This window comes from Petaurus breviceps, unplaced genomic scaffold (genome assembly GCF_028583685.1).
Source record: "Petaurus breviceps papuanus isolate PSGF00001 unplaced genomic scaffold, PetGlider_PUasm1.0 551, whole genome shotgun sequence".
Lineage (NCBI taxonomy): Eukaryota > Metazoa > Chordata > Mammalia > Diprotodontia > Petauridae > Petaurus > Petaurus breviceps.
Genome location: NW_027186372.1, coordinates 41,501,960 through 41,514,657, shown reverse-complemented (window position 1 = coordinate 41,514,657; position 12,698 = coordinate 41,501,960). Strand labels below are relative to the sequence as shown.

Genomic DNA, 12,698 nt, shown 5'->3' with positions numbered 1-12,698 from the left:
CATCTTTAGTCCCTTCCCTCCCCTTCTTCACAATTATCCTCTTTCCTTGGACACATTTACTTTCACGCTACATCATGTGCAGGAAATAAACTTATCTGATGAACTCATTTCTCTAGGGACTTAATGCTTTATCTATAATGTTATCTTATCCTGCCTCCCCCCCCCCCATCTGAAAATAGGAATAAAAGTACCAGCCTCAAATATTAAATGACAATATGTAAATATGGAGAAATGAAAGAGGAGACAGTAGTGTAGTAGACAGAACTTGGAATCAAAAGAGCTGTGTTCAAATTACAACTCCAACATTTATTAGTTGTGGGACTGTGCAAATCATCTTGCCTCTGTGAGAATCAGTAAATGAGGCTAATGATAGCAGCACTAATGACCTCAGAGGGTTATTGTGAGGAAAGTTCTTTGGGGTTTGTTAAGTGCTACATAAATATGAATTTGTCTAAAGTCAAATCCAAAGGAATGAATCTATAAATGGTGAAATTTCAGGCATCAGTGTGAGGCATAATTTTGTCATCTTTGAACCCATATATGGAACTACCTTTTCTAACCACTTATAGCCATAGTTTTGAGAGTGTTTCATATTGATAAACTTGGGTGGCTTTAGGACTTTTGCTTCTAAGAATGCAATGTGCTTTTTTTTAAAAGCAGAAAATCTGCAGCTATATGACACATCTTTTTGATCACAAAAGCCCTCAAATTCCAACTTTAAGTATGTGAGGCCACCCAGCACATTTCTCCACTTCTACTCAGTGTGGAAGTTTTAAAGATTCTAGCCATCCTTTGTCACCCCTATAGTTTAAGAACAAACATGATCCTTAAAATAATTTCATAAAGGTTCCCAGTTGATGGAAACGATTGCTGTTGTTTTATTCACAGGGAAGGTTACTTCCAATCAGTGAGTGAATGTCTCCAACTCCTCTCAGGTTTTACTGGAAATACTAAAGGAAATGCTAACTGATTCCCTGACTGCTTCAGCCTGCTTGGGATTTTCTAGATTTTGGTATGTAAGAGGAAGATAAAAGCAACTTCCTGGAAGAAAAGAAAGTTGTGTATTAGATCAGAATGAGTCCCTGTGGGTTTTGTATTAAATGTGACCTTAAATAAAATACAGATTGGTGCAATTGGCCCCTTCTAGTTTGATCTAAGTAGCAGTGATGGGAACTTTGCCAAGAAGAATGATTAAGGCTCAAAGAATTAACTGGGAACTTAATCCCCAGCACCCACATGTTCCTACCTGTTCCTCCATCACTACCTCCTTGCCCCTGAAGGGGCTTTTCCTCTCTCCCCTCTCCCTTGTAGCTGTTTGTCCTTCCCTTCATAGTGGTGACAAGGTTGTCAAGTGGGAAGCTGAGGAATGAGAATGATTTTGTTTCCCTTGAGACCTGATGGGAAAGTTGGCCAAGAAGATTAGGAGCATGCTCCTTTCTAATTATTTTGGCAGCTTAGTCTGGGACTAAAAGCATCTTCCATCTCTATTTTTTTTTAATGGAGGTGGGAAGGAGGAGGGGGAAGGCTATGTTTATACAAGTAAAAGCAAAGTGTTCATTAGCTACATAATTCAACTAAATCACTGATCTAATCATAATTGACAGATCTCTAGTGCTTTACAGTTTGTAAAGTGTTTCATATGATATCTCACTTGAACATATCAACAACAATGTAAGATGAGTAATATAGGTATTATCATCCCATTTTAAATATGAGGAGATTGAGGATAAGAGAGGTTTAGTGATTGTTCTTGGCTCCCTGAGGACAGTAGGTTTCTGTACTCAGAGCTGGAAGGAACTTCAGAGGCCGTCTAGGCCAATCTCCTTATTTTGTAGCTGTGGAAACTGAGATTAAGTGACTTGTTCAAGGACATATGGGTAAGAAGTGTTAAGCCAGGGGGCGGCTAGGTGAATCAGTGAATAGAGCACTGTCCCTGGAGTCAGGAGGACCAGAATTCAAATCCAACCTCAGACAGTTAACACTTACTAGTCGTGTGACCTTGGACAAGTCACTTAACCCCAATTGCCCTGCCCTCCCCCCACTCCAAAAAAGTGTTAAGCCCTCTGACTCTTCAGTGCTATGCTAATCCTCCATTACAGTGTAAGCTCCTTGAGAGAAGAGACCAATTTTTACTTAAACTTGATTTTTCTCTCAGCACCTACCACAGTGCTTTGCATCTAGTAAATATTCCCTGAATTTCTGAAAGCCTGAGTGGAGTGGAAAATATCTTGGGCTGATTATTCCATATATTTACCTCAATTCTTCAACTGACTGTATATATCTAGGAGTAGTTGAAGTGTACTGAGTACCACTGGAGGAAATTAGAAGTAAATGAGGGAAAAAGGAGAGCCCATTTAATAAAAGTAATTGGAATTGATTGGAAGAGTGGCTATGGTAAAGCTATGGATTTTCTTGTAGAAAGTTACCTCATGGAATTTCATATTCTAGGTCTCAGAGTGACTTAGAAATGATGATGAACATTTATTAAGAACTTATGAAGTGCTAGATATCTGGGAAACAAAGGCAAAAATTAAACAATTCCTGCCTTCAGGGAACTTATATTCCTGTGGGAGATCATTTCACCGTTACTCTGTCCAGTGTCTTTATTTTACCTCTAGAAATGTGAATAGAACAAAAAGTGGATATAGTCGAAGTACTCATAATATTCTAAGGAGTTTCTAGCTAAGTACCTGCAGTGGATGGAGTACCGAGCTGGTCTGAAGTTTGGCAGATTCATCTTCCTGAGTTCAAATCTAGCTTCAGACACTTACTAGCTGTGAGACTCTGGGCAAGTCACTTAACCCAGTTTGCCTCAGGTGCTCATCTGTAAAATGAGCTGGAAAATGAAATGCAGACCACTCCAGGATCTTTGCCAAGAAAATCACAAATGAGGTCATGAAGAATGGGGCACAGCTGAAAACAACGGATTAACAACAGAAAATGTTTCTACTATAATAGAAAATGAAATACTGATTAATTTCTAGGAGGAAGACACAATTGGGGAGATCAAGAAAGGCTTCCTGTAGGAGGTAGCATTTGAACATGTGCCATGAAAGATGTCTTGTCTCAATTGCTTATTATAGATATATTCCTGAATTTTAAATTAGAATCTCTGGTCAACTTCTGTCAAAGGTCCCAGTTGTCCTCTCTCCAGAGCCCCAACTCATAAATGCAAGCTGGTTTAGTTTCTTGCAGATCCATATGTTCTCAATACAGTGGTTGACAAAAGTAACTTTGGCAGAAAGCTGGCTGGCTAGTGGCTATTAAATTTATTGCTCTGATGAGAACTGCCAGTGAATTTGTGATTATCAGAGGAAAAAAGTATGTGTAATATGAAAGGAGGGCTGCTTTGGTAAGGTGAGTGTGAACACAAAGGTTTGCTCTGCAAATGTCAAAAGTAATTACAGTCAACTTCTGATTGTTTCATGGACAATTATCCAGTTTCTAGATTATCCAAGTTCTGTGATCACAGAATCAAGGTAGGCCTTCTAGCCCAACTCATTCCTGAAAAAGAGTCCCTTTCACAACACAAACAACTGGTAGTCATCAAACCTTTTCTTTAAGTCCTTTAGTAAAGGGAATTCTGCTACCTTAGGCATATATTTTTTCTTTTTTGTATCCCCAATGCTTAACACTTAATAAGTTCTTTTTTTTTTTTGCTTTTTGGAGGGCAATTGGGGTTAAGTGACTTGCCCAAGGTCACAGGGCTAGTTTTTGTGTTAAGCGTCTGAGGTCGGATTTGAACTCAGGTCCTCCTGACTCCAGGGCTGGTGTTCTATTCACTGCGCCACCTACTAAGGTAAGTTCTTTTAAAAAGAAAAACACAGTCTTAATTAAATTGCATTGGTTCTGCTTCTGTGCTCTAGGAGGCATTGTGATTAGAATGCTGGACTTGAAGTCATGGAGATTTGAATCTGAAATCTTCCTCAAGACTCTGAATAGATGTTATGACCACAGGCAAGTCACTTAACCTGTCTTATAATCAATTTTCTTATCCCTAAAATGGGATCCATAATTCACCTACCTCACAGGGTGGTTGTCAGCTCAAATGAGATTATGCAGTTCTTTAGATAGGATTTTATTTATTTATTTATTTATGATCTTGGTCTGTTAAGGCAGCCCAAGATCATATTACATTTTTTTTTTGGCTGTTATATCATACTATTGACTTCTATTAAGCTTGTAGTCCACTGACAAACACTCCCAGATCTTAATCACACTTCCTCCCCTTACATTGTGAGATTGATTGAACAAAAATAAATAAACAAACAAGGTGAGTGTTTGCATTTCTCACTATTGACATCCATGTTATTAGATTTAAACCAATATCCTTCTTGGAGTCTGACTCTGTGATTCAGTGGTAGCTATCCCATCTAGTGTTGTGTCATCCAAAGTTATGTGAAAGATTTTGTTGCGATGGAAGTAAGGACTGGAGGAAGGGGCAAAACAAAAGGTGCAATTTGAAACTGCTGGCAGACTGGGGAACATTCCGGATGTGTTCATGAATTGTGATTTTCCATGGAATCTCCTCTAATTTTTCAGCCTATCCACAGCCTGGTCTCAACAAAAGTGAGATACACAGACAGGCAAGGAGATAAACAGAGATAGAGAGATAGAGATAAAGACAACAATATACACACACACACACACACAAACCCATACAGAGAAACCATTTCCCTATGATTAAGAAGACTTTGGACAAGGTTTTTAAGGAACAAGTCTGTGACTTATATCTCTTAATTTAAAACTTGAATTTAAATTTTAAGCTCCTCAAGGGTAAGGATCAGGTCTCACAGTTCTTTTTAAACCTTCCACAGGACCTAGGAAGATGTTGAGTGAAGAATGGGAACTAAAAGCACCCTTGATACATGAAGAAACAGATGTGGAAACAAAAAGGACTAGACCTGGAATTAAAAGAAACATGACAATACTTGGGCAAGCCATTGAAGTTCAGTAGGACTCAGTTTCCCCTTCTCTATGGAGCCCTTATTTTCTTCTCTGTCAAGGATGTACATCTGGGAATGAAAGTTCTATTGACCAGGACAGAATTCTCTGGCTTGTTATGACTTTTTGTCTAAAGAGAAGCTGAGTATCAAAGAGAGACAGCCTCATCTCCCCTTGGCTGGAGAAGAAGCTATTATGTGAAGTGGAGAGGGGCTACAACTAATAATTACAGCAATAATATTATCAATAATTACTACTACTACGAGCTGGCATAAATATGGCACTTTTAAGTTTTGCAAAGTACTTTACACATATTTATCTGGGAGCAAGAAGGGAGGGAGCATGCACAGTTTGAATGAAGAGGCTGGAGCTGGAGGAAGACACTAGGGAGGAGGCAGAGGTACCAGGTGGCTCTGGCCATCATAGCTATTGCTGCCATGGCAGCCCTGTGGCACAGACAGAGGGAAGGGAAGAGGGAAGCTGAGTGCCCAATTCAATTGGAATCCTGTGAACGAGACAAGAAGAGGTGGATATTATAGGAAAGGAGTAAAAAGGGGTGGTCAGCCATCATGGAAGTTGAGCATAGCTGGGTTTCATGTTGAGATGCAAGGTGAGTGTGCTGCTGCATTACTCCTCTGAGGCAATATTTAACAGTGGGATCTGGAGCAAGAGACATGTCCAAATGGTGAAGAACTTGCCCTGATTGAGAATTTTTGCAGACAGTGAAACCCATCTCTCCCTTTCCCCTTTTTCCATCCATGAAAGTGATTAATACAAAACTTCTCAGTTCCTTAATTTTGTTCATGATTTATGATTTAATTAGTACTTCAACACTGACTTACTCTTGATGAAAATAGAGATAGGGAATAGGTCTATAGTGCATAGAACTTGCAAATAAGCAAGCTTTATCAATGAAGGTTGACAATTTCTTTGCAATATATAGTCTTCTATAGAGTTGCCTAGAACACTGAGAAGTAAAGTGTTTTTCTCAGAGTCATACAGTCAGTTTGTGTCTAAAGTAGGACTTGAACCTGTGTCCTCTTGGCTTTCAGCTAGCTTTCCATCCACTACATCACACTGCTTCAGGATTAAAAATGCAACTCCTTTTATTTGTGTACATCACTGTTGTGAACAGGGACTTGCAAGAGGGATGAAAATGAATTGTTGGTAAATCTGGATACCAAATCGGGACTGAGGAGCAATGTGAAAGAAAACATTGAAGTATTGATTTTGGTAAAAGTCCAAAAGTAGATAAAGCTGGGTTAGAAAGAAGTCAATTTCCATTGCTGTCTGGTTTGAAGTTTGGTTGCTCAGTCATGATGCTTTCTCCATTGCTTCCCTCTTTTCTCCTATGCAATATAATACAATAACATTATGCAATACCATATGCATGCACAGAGAATTCCCTCAGTAGGAGTAGAATTCAGGAGGGTAACTAGAGAATGTAGGCCATATCTGAGATGAGGGAAGGAAAATCTGGACCAAGTCAGTAGTGCCCACATTCTAAAGTTGGGGACCAGAGGTGGGAATGTGCACTTTTCCCTTTCTTTTTCACTTTCAACCAACAAAATCTTCACACTCAGAAAGAAGGTTACTCATAAAAGTACAATAATAATATTTGCACTGCCTACCTTACAGGATGGTGAAGAAAGTGCTTTGGTATGTATGTTAAAGTACTATAACAACATAAGTAGTTATTATCCAAGAAAAGATAGAAGTTACACATTAAATTGAATTGAGTAAGGGATAGAAATTATCCCCCAAATTCAACCTTCTTCTAATAGGGGGTGACAAGATAATCTTTTTTAATTGACCACTTTTGGCTTTGGTAGAGGGAGTTTGGGTGACCGATCCTCTGATATATATATAGCGTTTTGGAGGGCAATTGGGCTTAAGTGACATGCCCAAGGTCACACGGCTAGTTTTTGTGTTGTGTCTGAGGCTGGATTTGAACTCAGGTCCTCCTGACTCCGGGGCTGGTGCTCTATTCCCTGTGCCACCTGGCCACCTTGCTATATTGTTTTGATGTAACTTGGACAGAAATCTCCAGTGGAACACCTCTGTCATCTATTCTTGGCTCTTGTGTGTTTATCATTTGGCTTAATGAATTGGATGAAGGCATAGACAATATTCTGCTTTGATTTACAGATGATATAGAATTGGAAAGGGTAGTAAGTCCAGTTCATTACAGAGGGAATTTCCAAAAATATTTTGATAAGTTGGAACTTAGGGTTGAATTTAATAAGAAGAAATTTAATGGGCATAAAGGTAAAGTTTTACACGTGGGTTCCAAAAATTGACTTCATAAGAATAAGGTAGGGGAAGGTGTGGCTAGATGGCAGTTTATTTGAAAAAGATCTGGGGTGTTTTGAAGATTGCAAGCTCAATATAAATCAACAAGGTATCATAGCCAAAAAACTAATGCCATCTTAGGCTGCATTGTGAGGAATAATATCCAAGACTAGGAAGGTCTTGTTATATTCTATTGTTGTCTGACCAAAGTATCCTGTTCAGTTGTACATTCAGGGCTACATTTTAGGAAGGACCTTGGCAAGCTGGAGAATGTTCAGAGTATGGTGACCAGGATGATAAAAGCTTTAAGATGAGAATCACATGAAGAAACTAGAAATGTTTGCCTTAGAGAAAAGAAAACTTGGAGACTTATTAGCTATCTTTAGGAACCAATTCAAATTTCTAAGAATAAGAGTCATTTTTCAATTGATAAAGAATCTAACATGGGGTGGCTAGGTGGCACAGTGAATAGAACACTGTCCCTGGAGTCAGGAGGATCTGAGTTCAAAGCTGGCTTCAGACACTTGACATACAGACTTACTAGCCATATGACCTTGGGCAGGTCACTCAACCCCAATTGCCTTCCAAAAAGCAAAAAAGAAAGGAAGAAAGAAAGAAAGGAAGAAAGGAAGGAAGGAAGGAAGAAAGAAAGAAAGAAAGAAAGAAAGAAAGAAAGAAAGAAAGAAAGAAAGAAAGAAAGAAAGAAAGAAAGAAAGAAAAAAAGAAAGAAAGAAAGAAAGAAAGAAAGGAAGAAAGAACCTAAGGCTATGAATAAGAAGTTCTCAAGGGAAGAAACCCAGGTTATCCATAGTCATAGGAAAAAATGCTCCAAAAGAATACTAACCAGAGAAATGCAAACTAAACCAATTCTGATATTCTACCTCACAGCCATCATCTTGGCAAAGACGACTCTCTTCCTCTACTCCTCCCACCCCACCCCCCTCAAATGTTGGAGGAGCTGTGTGGAAACAGGAACATTCACAAATTGTTGGTATGTGAATTGTGAATTGGTACAACCATTTTGGGAAGCAATTTGTAATTATACACAAAAAGATAATAAGGAGGAAAGGTTGGACTTTATAGAAGGACAAACTCCCTAAAACTTAGAGTTAGATAACACTGGAATGTGCTTCCTAAGAAGAAAATGGGCTCCCTATCACTAGAGGTCTTCAAGTGAATGATTCTCCCCTCAAAGAAAAGTTCCCTCCTCCTGAAAATTACATTATATTTATTTTGTATATGTGTACAAATATATTTTTTATAAAAATATAAAATCTATTTGTACATGTTGTTTCCTCAGATAGAATATAAGTTCCACACTTTCACTGTTGCCTTCATATCCTCTGTGCCTAGTACTATACTTGGAACGTAACGGGTGTTTAATCAATGCTTGTGGATGGATTGATGCAATAAAGTGTCTTCTTGCCCAAGGAAGGGTTGGACTCAATGACTTTTGAAGTCCCCTATATAACTCTGACATTCTGTGATTCTAAAGTTTTACTTGTAAAAATTTGATTTTCATGCCTAATGAAACTTAGAATTAAAAAAAAGTTTCTTATGAAAATATTAAATGTTTTAGCTTAGAAATAAAAAGAATTATGTGGATATTTTCCATCTAGTTGAGGAATCAAGTTATATTATCTTTGGAGACTGTATGACTAAAACAACTCCCCAAATCTCCAAATTTACAGAATAAATGAGGGAATTCAAGGATATCTTTTCTTAAAACAGGGAAAACATAATTAGCTATAAAATGTGGTAGACTTATAACAACCTAATTTCATTGTAGAAAATATGATGATGTTTTCATGACACAACATAGTTTGATATTCGAGATGAGGTGGGCTGATTCTGGAATCACTTGTGAAGGGGGCCAAAATTCTTTCCAGGAAAATCTAGAAAATGACTTAATTTTTATTGGTGTCTAGATTATACATAAAAAGGTGTGGCTAGGTGGCACAGTGATTAGAGCACTGGCCCTGGAGTCAGGAGGACCTGAGTCCAAATCCAACCTCAGACACTTAATACTTACTAGCCCTGTGACCTTGGGCAGGTCTGCTCAACCCCAATTGCCCTCCAAAAAAAAAAGCAAAAAAAATAGATTATACATAAAGATTGTTAGGCAACATTATATATAGTTTGTAACTATTTATTTGAGATGTTGAGAAAAGGAGCATATAAATACAGGACAGTCAAGAGATGTCATCAATCCAAAAAAATGAACATGAGTGAAAACAGTGAGTTACAATACTGAGTCATAAGTCACATTTTTTTTCAACTATTGACTCTCTAGATTTTACCTGTCTCTAGGTTTGCCCCTATGGAGAGCTGACTTTCCCCAATATCTGAAGTATCAAAAGTGAAGTATAAATCCCTAATAATTTAGGATAAAAGATGCCTTGTAAGTCCAAAGTTGTTTAATAATACAATCAGAAACTGAAAGAAAATCATTGTAGTAAATAATTATCTGAAAAAAACCCTGTTAATTTGCTCTATTTGGGGTACAAGTTCAGTTAGAAGGCAAAAAGGAGAATTATATTGTTATATAGAAATATCTAAGTAAACAAATTATATATAATGTATTCACTTATAGTTATGGTTAAACATAGTTATAAGTTATATTTTCATTAATTTTATATAGCACTCCTGGTGAGAAGAGTAAGAGTAGACTACATATTGTAGGAATTGGTAATGTTTTTTAATAAACAATAAAGGGTTAATTAACTTATTTATGGTTTCATGTTAAGAATGTTCCAAGTTAATTTTTGAAAATACAATTGAAAAGCTTGCTACCTTTTATTATTTCACAGAATAAATATTTTCCTCTACTTGACATCAATTTGCTTAGCAAACTTTTTTTTTTCAATTTTATCACAATTTCAAATTAATACTATTTTATCGGGAAAACATCTGTATCAAATGTATTACCAATGTTGCTAAAACATAGTTAGTTCATAGGGTACTTCCCTACTATTTTAAAGTAATATAGAGGTAAATGCTTTGGAATGCTCCATTTGATACCTTTGAAACCTCACAAAAGAGCTACTTCAATGCTTCATCTTTGTATGGAGATGAAACTATGTTGTTGGGATGGAAATCCTACTAATCAGGAATGGAAGATGTATTGGAGAGAATAAACAGGGGGAAAGTAGGACAGAGGGATATACAGTAAGTAATGATAACTATAAAACATTTTTATGGCAAGTTTATCTGAAAAAGGCCTCATTTCTCAAATATATAAAGAGTGGAGTCAAATTTATAAAAATAAGAACCATATCTCAATTGATAAATGGTCAAAGGATGTGAACAGGCAGTTTTCAGAGGAAGTAGTCAGAACTATCTATATTCATATGAAAAAATGCTGTCAATCACTATTGATTAGGGAAATGCAAATCAAACAATTCTGAAGTGCCACCTCATAACCATTAGATTGGCTAATATGACAGAAAAAGAAAATGACAAAATATCAAAGGAGAAGTGGGGAAAATTGAGACACTAATGTACTGTCGGTGGAGTTGTGAACTGATTCAACCCTTCTGTAGAGCAATTTAGAGCTATGCTCAAAGGTCTATAAAACCATATATATCCTTTGATCCAGTAATACCACTATCAGGACTATATCCCAAAGAGAAAAAAAAAACCAGAAAGACAAAAGACCTATATGTATAAAAATATGTATAGCAGCTTTTTTTATGGTGGCAAAAAATTGGAAATTGAGATGTCCAGCAATTAGGAAAGACTAAATGAGTTGTGGCATACGATTGTGATGAGATACTAGTGTGTTATCAGATATGATAAGCAGGATGCTCTCAAAAGTACCTGGTAAGACTTATGTGAACTGATGAAAAGTGAAATGAGCAGAACCAGAACCTGTTCTCAGCACTATAATAATCCAAGACAGTTCTGAAGGATTTGTTATGGAAAGAACTGATGAGACTGAAGTATATTGTTTTTCACTTTCTTCATTTTTTATTTTTATTTTTACCTTTGTATCTGTATCTTCATTCACAACATGACTAATATGGAAATATATTTTGCATGACTGCACATATATAAATTACATTAAATTGCTTGCCTTTTTAATGAAGGGAGAGGGGAGCGAGAGAGAATTTGGAACTCAATATTATAAAAAAACACTGAGGTCAAAAATATTTTTTGCATATAATTGGGGAAAATTACTAAATAAATATTTTTTAAAGAAGCAAAGAGGGAGGTTTGGAACTTGCATAACAAAATGAAAGGGTAAAGTTGGGGAGTGCTGGCAGACAAGAGTAGGTGTGTTCATGTTAGAAGCAAAACTCAGAATTGATTTTCATGGGGAGAGGGGGATGTGACCTATATTTCCCCACCTTTGATCTTTATCTTACATATTCCTTGGGTCTAGGATGTGGCCTTTTTGTGGTTAGGCCACAGCCTCATCATTGGAGACCACTACCTTAGGCAAGCTTTATAGATGCAAAAGCAGTTATCAAAATAAGGTCAATAAAAAGTCAGTAAATATCCATTTATTAAGTGCCTACTATGTACCAGGCACTGTGATAAGTGGTACCTTTTCATAATATGGCAAGAAGTTGGAGGGTAAGTTTAGCCTATAGTGGGATCCACTATAGACACTAAACTTCAGAATTTCAAAACCAAACAAGAAATATTACAAATATGTAAGAAAAAGGCCATTAGCTTTTCAGGAAAATCAATCCATGGAGGTCAGAAATAAAAGATGACCTTATTATAGAGCAGGATAATTCTTAGAGCATATGTAGGTGAAACTTGGAAGAGATCAATAAATATATATGAAATGAAATGTATATACATATTTTCTGTATTGATCAATTCTTATCAGTAATGATAGTAAAACCCATCTCAGAACAAGATACGTTATGTAAATGGCAGTGGGCAATGACACTTAATGTGAACTTGGAGCTGAGAAAACACAGAAAGAAGACTATACACACACACACACACACACACACGGGACAAGATGACTTTACTCAGGGATGGAATTATTGTTATTTTTACTATATAACACTTTTATTTTATTTTATTAAAAAAATTTTTATTGCTGCCTTTTGTCTTTACACATCCTTTGCCCTTAAATTCTACCATTATTTTTAGTTATTTACTAGGTGTGCTTCCCTACTCCTACATGGTAATTCACTTAAGAAGTAACATTCTTCTTGTTTTCTGATGCTTTTATATCCATTTGATCTAGCCTTCTGCCTCCTTATGATCTCTTTGTTTTTATATTTAGACATCAAAAATGATAGGATAAAAACAAACCTCAACAAAACCCTATCAAATGCTTTGTTTTATCCTAGAAATATTAGTTAGTTAATTTAATTATGTACTATAACCATTTGCCTTTCTAGTGTTTCTTCCATTTGAAGTATTTGAGTGTCAAATACTGTACTCCCCTGTGGTTTATGGGGGTGTTCAGGGAGGATTATCAGCACCTCTGGTGAAAG

General features: G+C 36.7%; 1 long non-coding RNA gene across 1 annotated transcript; it reads left to right on the top strand.

Annotated features, from left to right (window-relative positions):
* Positions 1-887: 887 nt before the first annotated feature.
* Positions 888-7,240, top strand: LOC138172808 (uncharacterized). Its single transcript, XR_011171253.1, has 3 exons — positions 888-1,012; positions 3,867-3,957; positions 4,818-7,240. It is a non-coding gene; the product is annotated as an uncharacterized lncRNA (long non-coding RNA).
* The last annotated feature ends 5,458 nt before the right edge of the window (positions 7,241-12,698 follow it).